A 17,222-nucleotide genomic window follows, 5' to 3' on the forward strand; every position below is an offset into this window, starting at 1 on the left:
ATGTAACCAACTGGAATTCACACAACACGTTAAATGGCATGTGTATAGGGGTCAGTGATGAGGCTTACACAAGGATATAAGAGGTTTGGAGATCAAAACATTAACCTCTTCAAGTGTTTAATCCTATTGGTTGTTTGCTACATCGGCGGATAAACCGGTCTTAACACCACCCGGGTTGTGACCATGGTAAGGGAGAGTAAATAAAGAGTTACAGTTGCCCTCAGATCACTGTGCTTTGTGTTGGTCAAACCTACTGTAATAATCCTCCCATGTTGTTGCTAATGGAGATATATAGTGCTAACATTTATCACCACAGCTGATGATGACTACATTTGACTCGTGCCATTTGATTTAGCAAATTAATTACCTTAAGCCATGCTGGAATTTTAAAAGCAGAAGTGATGCCAATAAGCACTCTATGAGTTACTGTTAAGTCGAGTTTTTCCAGGATATGTTTATGCCAGAGCGAGGGAATGTGTCAAGAGGCTAAGATGACCCTGACCTTTCTGCTGAGCCGATCACACAGCCAGACCACAACCCCCATCACACCCACTCCACCTGAGCCTGGCCACATACAGATTAGCTTGCAACATAGCACGCAATACAAAACTTACAGAGCAGAAGCCATGTGCACATACACACACACACACACACACACACACACACACACACACACACACACACACACACACACACACACACAAACACATAGAACTGAAAGAGTGGCGTAGCTGTATCACAATACCTTTGATTGTGAGATCATGCGAACAACTAAAATCAAAGGTAATAACAGGGAGAGCTTTGGTGAAAAAGCTTAAGTTGATTAAAATATATACCTACATGCAGGCATTTAGAGATACAAGGTTGTTAATGTGTCCATCATCTCTTCTCAAAGACAACGCCAACTTTCACTGAGGGACAATAAACGTGCCAATCCCTGAACTGTCCTCATGAATAACTAGTGAATAGCAGCATCTACAGGTCTCTATTGGCTGCAGTCTGAGGAAGGCAAATGAGATGGCTACGAGGGTTTCATATAGTATAATGTATAGTATAGTGCAGTGGGTCCCAAACTTTTTTGGCTTCAGTACCCCCTTTCCCTGATTTCTGAATCCAAGTACCCCCTTTAGACGACTACTACAACATTTTGCTTAGAAAACTGTAAGAGGAAACTATAGTATATAATAGCAATGAATGAATGATAACCCAGCGTATAACATTACAAAATAAGAAATTTATTTTCACGATTTATTCTTACATTTTTCCATTTCCCCCTTACTCTCAAGTACCCCCTGTAGTACCTCCATGTACCCCTATGGGTACGCGACACCTACCCCAGTTTGGGAACCACTGGTATAGTGTATGGTAAGATTCTCCCCTGTCAAAACTAGCAATCTTATCTATAAAATGCAATGAGAATCACATGTCTGTCCCACACTGTCACGGTATTGTTTAACTGAGGTAAAGTTACCCAACATGTTATAACTGTCAGTGTTGTGTAAATCTGACACCCTTAGAGAAACTATCGCTCTCTGGTTGTCAAAATAATCAAATCACTAACCACTTTAGATATCCAATCTACTTTCTGGTGAAAGAAAAACATCAGATAAACTCAGATTTCTCTGATTGTTGACAGTATGCATAGTTAATGAAGTACCCCATAGTCTGTCAGATAGCCAACTGGCTGCTTGCCAAACTAGCCAAAAATATAAAATATTTATATTAGAGGAATCTGTCCTTCAAACTTTGTAACTAACTGTGTGTGTGTTGATAGTAGTGTGGAGGAGTGAGGAGGAAGGTAGTTGAGAAACTGTCTTGGTGGTTGGTGAGAGCTGTGTACGTTGGTGTCAAATGATCATAATGCAGTTACAGTATTTGCAATTTCTCACTTCTCTGTTTAGCTTGAACATGCATATTTTATTAAAAGGTGCAGCCGCTTTTATACTTGCACGGGTTTGTAGCATGAGAGGATAGACAAAGCAGGAGGAGCCTGTGACTGTGCTCCTAAACCTCCACCACTTACGTCAACACCTGGGTGGGACTTTTCTTTTTCAACAGTACATAAAACGTATGTGAACAAAATGGGCAGAGTAGCCAGAGACAGAGACAGAGACAGAGAGAGAGAGAGAGAGAGAGACACAGACAGACAGACAGACAGACAGACAGACAGACAGAGAGAGAGAGCGAGAGAGACAGACAGACAGAGAGAGAGAGAGAGAGAGAGAGGCACACAGACAGAGAGAGAGAGAGAGAGAGAGACACACAGACAGACAGAGAGAGAGAGAGAGAGAGAGAGACACACACACACAGACAGACAGAGAGAGAGAGAGAGAGAGAGAGAGAGAGAGAGAGAGAGAGAGAGAGAGAGAGAGAGAGAGAGAGAGAGAGAGAGAGACATCTGTTGATAACTTCTGGCTCATTTGGAATGGATGTTGGCATTAGTTATTTTAAGGATTTCATCATTTTCACAGCAGGGTTGTTTTTCCACTGGCCAACAATAAATGGGTGGGGTGGTGCTGAGCATGCTGAGGTTTACAACCCCTCAGCCTACTGAGTATTGACTGAGTATAGAGAGATGGTCACTACATCCATTATGAGAAGTTAGATACATCATCAAAAACGGACACATCTTACTCTCACATCAGCAACCCATAACAAGCTGTTCCTTACCGAATCAAAATCACTGCACTGATGTGTTGTTTGACCATGTCCTCCTATATGTCTGCCACGTAATTGGGAAAAAGGCATCTAACCCACTGGCCTTGCTCTGAGGCTGCTGAATTAACCAGGATGAAATTGATGTAAATTAAGTCCATGACCGCTACAACTCCACACTGTCCAGTGTAAATCCAGTTATTCATTAGAAATGTGTGATGTGAAAGAAATGGAAACATTGCGATATCTCTCAATATATATATATATATATATATATATATATATATATATATATATATATATATATATATATATATATATATATATATATATAGGAAAGCCCAGGGCTGACGACGCCACTGAGCCAGACGTCTGTCAGGCAGAGGACTGCAGTGATGAGTGTGCTGGCCGAGGAGCGGGAGGCGTCTGTGACACGGCCCAGGTCCATAGTGGTAGGCTATAGGTCGTGTTGCCCAGGCGGCAGAGGCACACACCAGTGGCGTCGTCAGCCCTGGGCTTCCGGGTCTAGAGCCCCGGATGTTTCTTTCCTAGCCCCGGAGGTTATGAACAGCCTCTCAAGTCAGTGCTTGCAGCGAAACCCCCCTCTTTCCCCCGTCGAGTTGGTTTTTCTTATGATGACGCATCATTGAAGAAACCAACTCAGTCAGAGTGTACGAACCCCCCCAGTAACTCCTGTGAAGGTATTTTATTAAGGTACACACTTCCTGTAAACCTAAATTCTGATGGCGCCGTTTTTGTATCATATGGTACTTTTATTTTGAAACTTAGAGCGGACGTAGTGATGTTGTATCTACGCCACTTGACGTAAGGTGTGCTCACCGGCCGGAAGTGAATTGACATGAAAAAGTTAAACAGACGGTCGCAAAACACATGTCGCTCTTCAACCTACGGTTCTTTATCTAATCAAAAGCGCCTAGCTGGAATTGGGAACAAGGTATTGTTTGTTGTAATGGTTTAATGAAGCAGTGATGTGTGGTTTTGTTTAATGTAACTGTGAAGTGAAGGCATTGTTATTGTGACAGTCATGCTAACGTTAGCTTCTATAGACATTGGAGTGGATGGCTGTGGCTTCATGCTGATGCTAGTGTTGTAGCTTGTATGGTTAATAATATTCTGTGTGAAGATCTTTTCTGAGATAAATGGGCCTTGAGCATCAAGGCCCAATTATCTCAGAAAATATCTTCACAACTAAACAACTAAATAACATAAGATCATTTCATAGTTGTAGCTACTGTGATGCTGTGCATGTTGGTGCATGTCATTTGTTTGAATAATTTCATAGTGAGATGATGAGCTGGTGTGGAGAGGAGGTGGTGAGGAGTGAAGCAGAAACATTATGTAATGACACACTATGACAATAGTAACTGATAATTTGGTCCTGCATAGCCTACTGATATTTTCTGTTTTTTTTTTCCTCATCTCAGCCTGAGGGGAGTGGAGCAGAGCAAAACACCAGACCACAGCAGAGGAGAGGAGAGGAGAGGAGAGGAGAGGAGAGGAGAGGAGAGGAGAGGAGAGGAGAGGAGAGGAGAGGAGAGCAGAGTTGAGGAGACCAGACCAGAGGATGAGGAGGGGAGGTGGTGAGAACTTCTTGTAAGTGAAAGAGGCTAATGCTGACATTGATCAATATATGAATTTGCTAAGAGGACTCCCGCCAGAACCCTATCAAGGACCTCTGGTGGTCCCTGGACCTCACTTTGAGACCCACTAATCTTGTTCTTCTGTATTCATCTCAAATGACTCACAACATGGGTATTTACGGATTGGAAAAACCTAAATTTTTAAAAAGGGGGGGGGGGAGCTAAAAGCGATATTCGGCCCTATTAGATGCCCGCAAACCACTATTAGCGAGACAGGTGAGTTATCTTGTTCTGAGCAGTGAAAGAAGCCACGCCCCCTCTCTGTGTTGTCGGGCCGAGCCTCCTCCTTCGTGTTTGTGAATTTAGCTCCCAGCGTTTATAGAGCCCCAGGGATGACGTATTTTTGTAGTCAGAACGCGGAAGCCCCGGACTTCCTGGTTCTTCACTGTTCTTCAGGCAAGCTTAATCAAACGCGAACCAGTGTTCAGCCGGATAATCTTCACACATAAGGACCACTTTCATGAGTTTTGAAGCGCAAATGCGAGCCCTAGAAGTAAAAAGCTCGTGCTAAGCTAATCCAGAACTACACACAGTGTCGCATAGGCTTCCCCGTCACGTCACCACTCAACCTGGACTGTTGTTGATGTGTGCACTGATTACCCTGGGCTGAACCAGGTGAGGGAAAGAGAATTTCCGTGTTCGTCCTTTGAAGTGATGACGTTATTGATGTATAATATCCCCGTCGACTCAACAGTGTAGTCTCATTTAGCCGTTTGCTAGCTAGCCGCCCTTTTAACGGCACATAAAAGCTTAAAAACTCATAAAGGTGGTCCTCATGTGTGAAGATTATCCTACTGAACACTGAAAACTCGCGTTTGATTAAGCTTGCATTGCCCAGAGACCTTATTAGAAGCATCGCGCCAAAAACCCATTCAAAAATCCCATAGGCGAAAACAGTGAAGAACCCGGAAGTGTTAGCAGCAATGTTTTCCGGACTCGTTCCTGGGGCTCTCTATAAATGGAGAGTGACCCAGCGAGGCTTGACAGCATATGCTGACTGTGATTGAGAAAATAAAGCAGCCATGGCTGTGAAAATAAGGTTAGTCTCTGTTTGTCTTGCAGTTTCGGACCGTGTGTTTCCTGGTCGTTGTTTACAGTGCAGTAGGTCAGCTGAGTGGCTCGCTCTGATGTAACCGTGGTCCGTGACACAGGCTGATCTGGGTTGCATATTGACAGAGATGCCATTTATACCTGGCATTAACATGCGTTTTCTGCCATCAGATTGCAATCAGATTGTGCTTGACCAAATTTGCCTGATTTAATTTACACTGGCGTTAACATGCGTTTTGGGTGATCAGATTGCAATCTGATTCCAATCTGATCACCCAAAACGGGTGTCCTCTCAATCCGCATACAGTTGCTGTATGCAGATTGAGAGGACATTGCATTTACACACATTGCATTTGCTACTCAATGTGTACACAATGCGTCCTTGACCACCTCCGGAAGTGGTCAAGGTTTGTCCGATCAGATTGAAATCCGTCTTCAATGTGTCTTGGGGGCGTTTACACCTGTACTTTCAAGTGGTCAAGCACTATTTGATTGCAATCTGATGGCAGAAAACACATGTTAATGCCAGGTGTAAATGGCGTCAGACAGACAGCTATTAGCAGAGCAATGTGAGTGGCATTGGGAAGCCATGCCTATGTGTTTTATAGACTATAATGTTTACGTCTGACGTTACAGCTCCAGCACATCTAGTGTGTGTGTGTGTGGGGGGGGGGGGGATCGAATATAGCTCCTTTAACTCATTCATTCAAGATGCTCATGGCTGCTGTAGCTTGGATGTTAAAGGGACACTCCGCCCATTTTCAACCAGCTTTGTATCATTAGAACATCAGTAGTATATCAGAAAACTGTAAACGGTTTTGAAGTCTGTCATTTAATTTGACAGTTACTGCTTGAAATTAATAACTCATTAACTCAAATCAACTCTCAATAACTGTCAAACTATTCATCATTCATCTAGTATGCCAGTTATTGAGAGTTGATTTGAGTTAATGAGTTATTAATTTGAGTTAGTGTGGACCAGTGATGGTCCACACTTTAACACTCAATAACTGTCAAATTAAATGACAGACTTCAAAACAGTTTACAGTTTTCTGATATACTACTGATGTTCTAATGATACAAAGCTGGTTGAAAATGGGCAGAGTGTTCCTTTAAAGGAACTATACGTGAATGTTTACCCTGACAAATACAAGATAACCCTAACCCTAAAGAAACTATATGTGAATGTTTAGCCTGACAAATACATATAACCCTAACCCCTAACCCTAAAGAAACTATATGTGAATGTTTAGCCTGACAAATACAAGATCACCAAAATAGTTATGGTAATAAACCAAAAGGCACATCAAGATAAGCTCTGTCTACCACATATGGTTGACAGAGGGGAAAGAGAGATGTAAAGATGTAAAGCTTCGTATAACATAAAAATCAATCCTTAGTTACTTCTAGTTCAAACTAAAAGTATACAATTGGAGCAAAATCAAATGTATTGTGTATTAAGGGCAGATGGCTGCATCATTTTGCATGAATGGTCTATGTGCAAACGTGACATAATGATTCCATCTGTAGAGCTTGGCTCTCGTGCGAGGCCTGATCACGATCTCGACATGTGTCTCGGACGAAGCCAAACATGGTGCTTCCTCCTCCTCCTCCTCTCTTCCTCCTCCTCCTCCTCCTCTGACACTCACCTGCGCGTGCGTGTGGTCCACTCAGAGTCACACGCGGAGACAGTGTGTTGCGAGGATGAATGAGAGGAGAACAGGACACCCGCACAGCAGAGCGGAGGAGTAGAGAGGAGGGGTGGAGCGGAGGAGTGGAGTGGAGGGGTGGAGCGGAAGAGTGGAGAGGAGGGGTGGAGAGGAGTGGAGAGGAGGGGTGGACGTCACGGCAACAGAGAGTGCGTGGGCACAGGAGGAAGAGAGTGGGAGCGATGCTGTGGGAAGCATTCCACCATAACTCTTTTTATTCCTATCATTCATATTGTGCTCTTCATCAGTCACTTCCTCTTCATTTAAGGATATAAAACACACATTTTGCTACAATTTCCATACAACTCTCCTAGGGAAAGAGACATGTACCTCTATTCTATCTTGGCCTGAGTCTCATGGGTGTGCTCCCCATACTCCTTCACCACAACACTGCTATCTGCATTTTAAAGGCAATTCACAACTACTGTAACACCCCAAGTCGACACGTGTTGAGTGCTGAAGTGTGTGCACATGTATGCACGTGTGTGTGTGTGTGTGTGTGTGTGTGTGTGTGTGTGTGTGTGTGTGTGTGTGTGTGTGTGTGTGTGTGTGTGTGTGTGTGTACACACATCATGATCGATATTCCCCCTCACCCGGCCACTCCTTGTGCTGCTGCCTGTCCTTCTGCTGACCAGACCGCAGCAGAGGAGAGAAGATGCTGACTCATCTCTCTCAGGAAGACACAAATAGACAAGGAAGAGAAGGGGAACGGGGAGCTGCAGGAGAAAGAGAACTCCAAACGGACAGTGAAGTGAACTGAGTAGAAGGGCGAAGCGGATGGATGTGGTGGGTTTGAGTGTCCTGAGACTTCTGCGTTACTGGAGAAGATATTCAAATTCGCGAATAGTTTTCTTATAGCAGGGAGAAAGAAGGGTGGCTTCTACTTCTAGGACAATGCTTGCTTCTATCTATCTATGTATAGCCTAGATACATTTGGCAATGTGGACTCTCTGTTTGTCTGTTCTCTGTTTCAAGAATTTTGTCCGGCCACACAGCTATGCCGTTTTACATGCGATCGGGCTGAAACTTTCAGGGGTTGTAAAGAGCAGCCATGCCGTGCGAGCTGCAGGGCCAGCTCGGGCGAGCTGCAGGACGTGCGAGGCCGTGCAGCGGGCGAGCCTAGGAATCGAGCGCTGCCTAGTTGTGCTAAAAAAGACCATCAATGAAAGACATAAGGTCTGTCTGGCCCTTCTGGACCGTTACTACCACCAGATGGTTGGCAGACAGACCGTCCATGTCTAGTACATGGTGCTGTCTCTCTGTCCCTAGAAACAGAGGGGGCATAGAGAGAGAGAGGGGGGGGGGGGGGGGGGGGGGGTCAAAGCATGCATCTATTAATGCTGATATGTGTGATACAGCAGGTGAGGTAAGGTCATGAAACAGTTTTTGACTCGACAGAATTTGACTCGACTGTATGTTTTAATGACAGTTTACATTAGCTCATAATAGTCAAGGTGGATCACTGGCCATACTGATGGCATTAAAGATGAACACCTTAAATGTCCTCTCTTCACCCATCCACTTGTCCATGCAGAGTCTGAGATGACACATCTCACATCCACCACCCATTTCGTGAACAGCCAACAAAACAATCTGGCCTTGAAGTCTTGCCTGTCAGAAATACTAATGGAGAAATCAAACAGTCTGCTTGATTAGTATACAGAAAGGAAAAGAGGAATGCTTTTATGGCTGGAATTAATTTCTCTGCACTCATTGCTGCTGAGCAGTGGACAGAGCATCTGGGGCAACACATGGAGTATGCCATGGATGGACTGTGTGGATGGTGGTTTTTGGTTGGACATGTTTGTGGTCTCAGCCTCAGAGACAAACGTAGTAGGCCTACAGATTCCATGCGGTCACAGTTTCATCAGATTAGATACTGCATCAGATTAGATACTGCATCACTAATTAGATACTGCATCACTAATTAGATACTGCATCAGATTAGATACTGCATCAGATTAGATACTGCATCAGAAAAGAAAAGACCCGATTTGTAGAAAATTATTCTCTCTCTTAACTGGTAAGCTAATGAAGTTTGACAGCTGCGGCGGGGAGGAGTGAAATGTCTCACCCCTGACTGACTCACCCCTGACTGACTGACCTGCAACAAGCTGATGGCAACACTCTTTCTTCATCCTTTATGGTCTTTTGATATCATAATGTAAATTACAAACTAATGATTATTAAAGTATGTCTTGAGAAGAAATGCACAGTTGGTCATGTATGACTCTGCCATCTGTCTTCATGTCACTACCATGTGCAAGGTTGGACTAGAGGTCTTAGCTCACTGCACAGTGTGCACTGGCTGCGTCTAAAAGACTGTAGGCACTAACTTGCATTCTCATTTACATAGCAGACACATCTATATTAGTACATCACACTTAGTAAATAACCTTTTACTGGGTTTCATGCTAGATTACCTCAGTTAATATTATGCGCTGGATGCATGCGTATCTCTCTGACTCGGCTGCTGCATTTGCATGCTGAGTGAAGTCATCACTTACATCTCTCCATGAAGTCAAGCACCATTAACAGACGTGCTCCCACTAAAGTAAGCCTAATTACACCAAGATGAAAGGGCCTGCAATGTGCTAAAGCTAACCAGCTAGAGCTATAATGCTGAGAATCTTAAATAACCGCGTCTGTAGATGTGAAGCGCAACAACGAGGAAAAAAGACCAGTGAGGAAAACGACAGCAGCTATAGACGGTTTTAACTTGACAACAAAAACATTTGAAATTGAACCCCAGCTCATGCACTTCCTGTTACAGTGCTTGCTATGGACAGAAAAGAAGAAGGAGCAGAGCAGGACTGACAATTCCGTGAAAACTGTCTATAACGTCATTCTTAAATAATATTTTTTTAACAGTGTGGCCACTAGGGGCCAAGGCGTCTGTCTATAAGCGTTTGTCCCCATGAAAGAAAGAAAGTGGCCAGGGTCACTAATGATGTCATACATTTCTAGATGGCTGGACCTAGTAGCAGGGTCACTACTATAGTGATGTCATATAACACTGATGATGTCATAAATCACTGGTGATGTCACAGTGATGAGGTTATAAATCACAGATGATGTCATACAGTTCTAGACGGCTCGACCTAGTGGCCAGGTTACTACTGTTGTCATGTCATACATCACCGATGATGTCATAATGATGCCATATATAAACTGGCGGGTGTATATTCTACGTTCACACAGCCCTTCAGAATAAAAGTCCAACGCACACTACACATACAGCCCTTCACAATAAAAGTCCAACACACACAGCCCGTGTTTGTCCACATGTGAACCCTAACGCTTCGTTCACAAACTACACACCTACTAATTTGCTATAGATACAGTCGGTCACGTTACTTCCGGTAACGTGTGTGTGTGTATGTGGCGGAAAATGGGAGGATTTCCCCCACGCTGACCCATTGACCACGGGTCGATGACGAGACACCGCCTGAATGAATAACCATAGCTAAAGATTGCAGGGAAGCCACACTGTTATGTGTTTTGTTTTATTTTAACATTGTACTTTTCTGTATTATACTCAGGGCCGATTTTAGCCTGCTACATTAGGGTGGGCTGGTAGGGGGCAACTTTGGTGGTAGGTTGCCAGAGGTTGTGGGTTCGGGGATGGGGATTAAGTTGCATTATATTCTAATTTATAAAGAATGATTTGAAGCAGGGTGTAGAAGCCATTTCCAGAGTTAAGGGTAATGGGTACACCAAATTGTTCCAGTAGGAGTCAGCCACCTCCTTGTGACAGGTTGACAGATATCGGAAGATGTCTATGTTCATTATGTTGATGTTTACTATGGGGGACCAACAACTTATTTTACGTGTATTTACCTTATTGGTATTATAGTGCTGTTCTGCATGTTAATTACATTGCTTCACAATGTTGAAATGTTGCCACCATGGGTGCGTCGGGTGTGCAGTTCAGTGACCCCCTCTGAGTTGCTGTGTGTGGGGAAGTGTGTTCTAGTGCAATAAATGGTATTTCCTGTAGTCTTGTGTCGTGTTGTATGGGGTGCAGGATCTGCTACTAAAACGGAGATAATCTCTCTCTCTGCCTGTTATGCCACTGCTAACACTTAGCTTGTTACAATATTTTCCTAACTCCTGATTGGGTGGGCAAGACTCATGTCTGGGTGGGCTTAGCTCACCCCTGCCCATAGCTAGATACGGCCTTGATTATACTACGCTGATAAACAGGCTGCTCTGAATTTCGGAGTAAAGGCTAAAGGCTAATGTCCACCAGCTCCGGAACAGTTGCAGTACGGATCCGGTACGGTTGTGAACAGACCCACACTCATGTAATGTGTCGGACGTATGCGGGATCCGACAAAAATAGAACAGGTGCGTAATTTTTCCGTACCGCATGTATCGCCCATCTATTAACATGGACAAGAGTCGATCCGGCAGTTTTACCGGATTCGCAACGCAGCCGTAACACATCTGGTGTACATTGCCTGTCAGTATGCCTCCTTGTGGTGTGTCTATGAGTTGTGCTCCTGGTTATCACTACAGTGTTGTTGTTTGTTCTTGTGTGGAACGCTGTAGTGTTGATTTTCTCAGCAGCTGTTGAATTATTGAACAAGGCATCATCACACCAGCTATCATCACACCAGCAGTCCTACTATTTACTATTAGTGTTGTTGTGCTGTTAATGGGACCTTCCATTAGCCTTTCTGAAGGCCATAGTAACACCTGCATCAACAAAACACACACACACACACACACACACACACACACACACACACACACTGTCGCCCAGTTGTTCAGGGGGGGACCCTTGTGGGAGTTGGTTGTTTTTCAGCGGCGGTCTGAGCCCGTCAGAAAATGTGCTTACACCATGGCGACGCATGCTGGCTCAACAGTATTACAGAGCATGGCTGTCCTTCAACGTCTCCAGAGACTTCAGATTAAACAACACACAATCACACACACAGGCCCTATGGCGACAGGCACATTGAAGGATGGAAGCCAGCTCCTAAGTCTTTGCCTTCCTTGGTTACCTTCTTTGTGTGTGTGTGTGTGTGTGTGTGTGTGTGTGTGTGTGTGTGTGTGTGTGTGTGTGTGTGTGTGTGTGTTTCTTTATATTTACATGACCCGAGGCGCTCCCATCACCGTGGGCTATGGGGGAACAGCTGAGTGGTAACTCTGCTCCTCTCCAGGGACATGAGGGCCATCATGGCCTTTCCCCTGTAGCCCATTTTTAGAGACTATTACCCATTGACTCCTCTGCTCTTCCAGTAGTTACGTAAGGCAACAACAAAATGTACCCACATCTGGATCACTCTCTACCTGGCCCTGTGCCAAACCACCCTATCATCTCACACACATTCACACCTCTGAGGAATTTTGTTTGCCCTCTGCATAGCTTGTGTTTGGGATTAAAGATGTGTTGCCAAACACACACACACGCATGCACGCACGCACACACACACACACACGCACACACACACACGCACGCACGCACGCGCGCACACGCACACGCACGCACACACGCATGCACGCACACGCGCACATGCACACGCACACGCACACATGCACACGCAAGCACACACGCACACACACACACACACACACACACACACACACACACACACACACACCTAAAATTCATAGAGGTTGGCAATAAGCTACTTGGATGACCTTTAAACCCGATGCTGCCTTCTAATGCCATTATGCGATTTGTTTTTTCTTCTTTGGTTCTCATAAACGACAGCTGATCTGTGTTCACCCACACCTCCACCCCCCCGGTCTAATCTGTGTTCACCCACACCTTAACCCCCCCCCCCCCCCCCCCCCCCGATCTGTGTGCACCCACACCTCCACCACCCCCCCCCCCCCCCCATCTGATCTGTGTACACCCACACCTCCCCCCCAACCAGTCTGATATGTGTACACCCACACCTCTAACCCCCCCCCCCCCCCACCCCCCCGGTCTGTCCCTTGTTGCCGTCTTGATTTTTCTTGTTTCTCGGCTTCTGTCACCAGGTGTCCTCTGATCTGGAGGATCCATTGTGGACAGATTAAGAGGCCAGGCTTATCATCACAATCATCTCCCCATTTTCTCCGTTTTGGGTGGAGGTGGAGAGGGAGATCTGCTCCTTTGATCGTACTCAGGGGATCATATTCCATGATGGGGCGCAGGAGGAAGAGTGCTTTATTGTTGCTGTAGTGTATGTAATGCTACGCCTGCTGAACAACTCCTTTCCTGACTGAAAGTTCCCAAATGAGCTGAATCAACGTGGACATCCCCACGCTGTGTCTGGTCTATATTTATTAAAGGTCGACAGAGTGGAACTAAAGAACGGCCATTGCTGCTGATGAAGACAAGTGGAACAGTGGAGGACACTGGGAGAGCCTGACATGTCAGCGCTGTCACTGAAGGCTCAGCTCCTCAACGCTATACCAACCGCATCTCTTTGCATTTCAAAGCTCCTCCCACACACACCATCTCTGACGAGCTCCTCCCACACACCATCTCCACCTACGAGAGCACACTCTCAGGTGCCACAGGCTCCCCTCATGCAAATGTAGGTCTAATCATTCCCTCCTATATATCCTTTCAAGATGTAATGTATTCTATACACAAGGGCACCCATGCGTTGGGCCAACGTCTCCTCTCTAAGCTTCGCTGGTTTTTCTACCCGCCTTTCACATGCATAATCACAGCCTTTTCTGTTGTCAAGGCTGTTTTTGATTGGTCTTGGTGGGAATTTTGTCATATGAGGCTTATCAAATTAATGTAGATGGACTCACTTGTTTCTTCTCGGTCTACCTATCGCGTATGCAATGCATGCATGCACGCACGCACGCACACACACACACGCACACGCACACGCACACACACACACACACACACACACACACACACACACACACACACACACACACACACACACACACACACACACACACACACACACACACACACATGAATATACACCGAAATAAAGGTATGCATTCATGCACGCACACCCACACACATTGCTTTTGCCTATTAACCAGTCTTGCTCTTACCAGTCTGGCTGAAGCCATTAAACAGAGGATGGAGAAACGTTGGTATGTAAATGTATGTAAATGCAGACCTCTCCTGCGCTGTCAGTCTCACAGACATCATAGCGAGTGGTGCGGTATAGCTACAGTATGACAGCCTCAAAGTCATGGCCCCGGGGCCCCTCCAGTCACGCCGTTTGAGGCAATTTCATTATTCACCGTGTTCCTCTCTCCAGCCCTGTAATAATCATTATATCTGAAATCTGGAACTCTGCTTAATGTATGTGCAATTAGCCCTGGTCTTAATCAATTATGGTAATCTAAATTAAACCAGGGATTCATTATTGATCCAATAATTAAGATCTTAAGGCTTCTGTCTGACCTTTTCCCTGCTTGCACAAAGGAGAACTTGTGAAAGTCAGCGCCTCTGCAGATGTATGGCAGAATGGGAGCTCAACAGCACCGTTATCCCTACACACTGCTGGGTGTATCGTATTTAAGAACTAGCTTCATTCCTACTTTAAAGTAGGAATAACTCTCTCTATTATCCAACTGGAATACACTGTGTAATGCTGAAGAGAACGTCTTTGCTGGCCGTAGTTGAATATCTGTGGGTGGCTATGGATGGATTGAAAATTATTTCACGCCTCCGGTGGCTCAGTTTTGAGTTTTTCCAACTGAATCATGTTGCAAAGCAAATCTGCTTCACTGGATGGAATTGTAAAGTGTTGGGCTGTAGATTCTATGAGGAAGTGTCAGGGGAACGCTGAGAGGTCGTCCAGCTTTAAGATTTTAAGATCTAGATTGTTATAAACCTTTGTATTAAGATGGCTTGGGTTGGGTCCAGAAAGCAAAATACTGGTGAAACAGTGTTCCTCCCTTCAGCACATATTTTCTAAGTTTGATAATGGGTGTGTGAAGATGCGTTTTTGCCATACTCTTGATTCTCTAGGAGTGGCGGGGTGCGGACGACCCCGGCTGGCTGTCCCACAGTGTGCAATGCCTGAGGAGGACATTTTGCTCTGCTTCTCTGTTGATCAGTCCTCCTCACATCCTCCCACCCCCATGGCTGCCGGAACCACTCCACTACTCCACTACCCACTCACACAGCCAGCCTCTGATTGATGATAGTGTAGTAGACAGGGGTATTTTACACATGATGATACACAATGTAATCAGAAACAGCCTGCACACTGACAAAAACTATTGAGAATCTCGGAATGCAAAAATAGACAATGTATTTACATAGTGACTAATGAGAACAAATAAGGTGAACGCTTCAGTCCTCCATCATGAGCACGACCACCAACAGCAGCAGCATGTTGTTCATGTTGGCTTTAAACAGGCAACCAGCCTGTCAGCGGTAGCCAATAGGGATGAGGCTGACATGAGGAAACAATCAGACAATCAGCCCATCAGCCATGTGGCCAGGAAGCCTACAAGCAAACACACAAAACCCATACAAAAAATACATAGATTAAAAATCAAAAAGATCAACCATAGATACAGTCGATGTCTCGTCATAGACGCTGGAGTAGCTGGCTGGGGGCATGGTCAGGGTGGGGTAAATCCTCTCGTTCTCCCCATTCACCATAGTTAGCATTTAGCTGCTAGCCCAGCCCAGGCAGACAGGATCAGTGATTCAACCACCGCAGTAAACACACATCTGAACAGACTTCAGATTTGCCTGCTCTAGAATCCCCAATCCGGTAGTGTAGAGACGCAGCACGTTCCGCTGGTGAGTCAGCCCATTGAGATATATGCTTTTTTTTTACCCCCACTCACACACGCCAGCCGTAGTAACATTTTGTGGGCGTTCCCACACATCTATCAATTATTATATATTATCTACCAACTGTATATAGAAGAAATAAGTTGGCTAGTAGAATGACACATGATCTCCACCCACCGCCTACTCAAACAGGTTTTTAGGCCTTTGTCGACGTCCACTTTTTCCACTTTGAACGGCATATAACCATGCAATATCTGGAACATATCTATAAGCCTTTGTTTACAATCCTGTGTGTGGCTTATTTATACATTTACTGTACATGTACATTCTTTGATATATGCCTATTTAAAATCGACACTTTACACCACACTTATTGTATAGTAGTTACTGTAAACTTATGCTATGTCTAAATGTACCCTTTGCCTTGCCTGGTTTAACTATACCCTTCTTTCTTTCTTTTTTTATGTATGAGTACTTTGAGAGTAAAGCAATCCGGAGTCAAATTCTTTGTATGTACATTTCTAGCCAATAAAGCTGATTCTGATTTGCAGAAACATGGTGCAGAAACTCACAGACGTGCAGCATGAAGACCAAAAACCTTCAGGAACAACAGACACTTCTCAGTATGGAGAGTCTGGGTTCAAGCAGACCTATTTGATTCAGCATATAGAAGTGGAAGACAGAGGGAGATCATTCTTAAGTGTTAAATATTTCAGAGCTGCAGCCCTCAGAGCGGCGGAGGCGGAGGGAGAGGGAGGAGGGAGGGAGAGGAGGAGGAGAAGTGAGAGAGGTGATGGAGGAGAGAGGGTGGGAGAGGAGGAGGAGAAGTGAGAGAGATGACGGAGGAGAGAGCAGAACGATAGAAAACTCCATCTTTCTCATTTCAGTGTTGACTTCATTATTACTATGTGATGGAGCACCCAGTGTGTGTGGTGCATGTGTAACACCAGTTCAGCCAGTGATCATACATAATTACCTATCACATCCATGTTAATTGCACATGGCCTTGCTAGATAGCAGGGATGGTCTCATATGAATAATTCTAATAATACATGAAAGCAAATATGCTCATTCTTCAAATTAGTTGGTTGAATGCACACTCTGGTGTTGGATGAATGTATGTAGCCTATATGTGTCTGATTGTGTGTCTGGGATATGTTATTATGACTGATTCTTTCATTAGGAGAGCCTGTGTGTATGTGCATGCATGTATGTGTTGGTGTGTTTGTGTGTATGCTCATGTTTGCCCCACTATCTAGATTTTCATTACAGTCCCAAATGTCCAATTCATTAGATATCATATGTCCTGACTGGTAGCACGTTGCACGATACTAATAAATATGATTACTGGCCTGTTGTGTATGTATGCGGGGAGCGCTCAGCAAATCATGTATGCTGTCTTAATTTGATGTGCCA

Source organism: Poromitra crassiceps (assembly GCF_964638095.1).
Source record: "Poromitra crassiceps genome assembly, chromosome: 6".
In the NCBI taxonomy this organism is placed as follows: Eukaryota; Metazoa; Chordata; class Actinopteri; order Beryciformes; family Melamphaidae; genus Poromitra; species Poromitra crassiceps.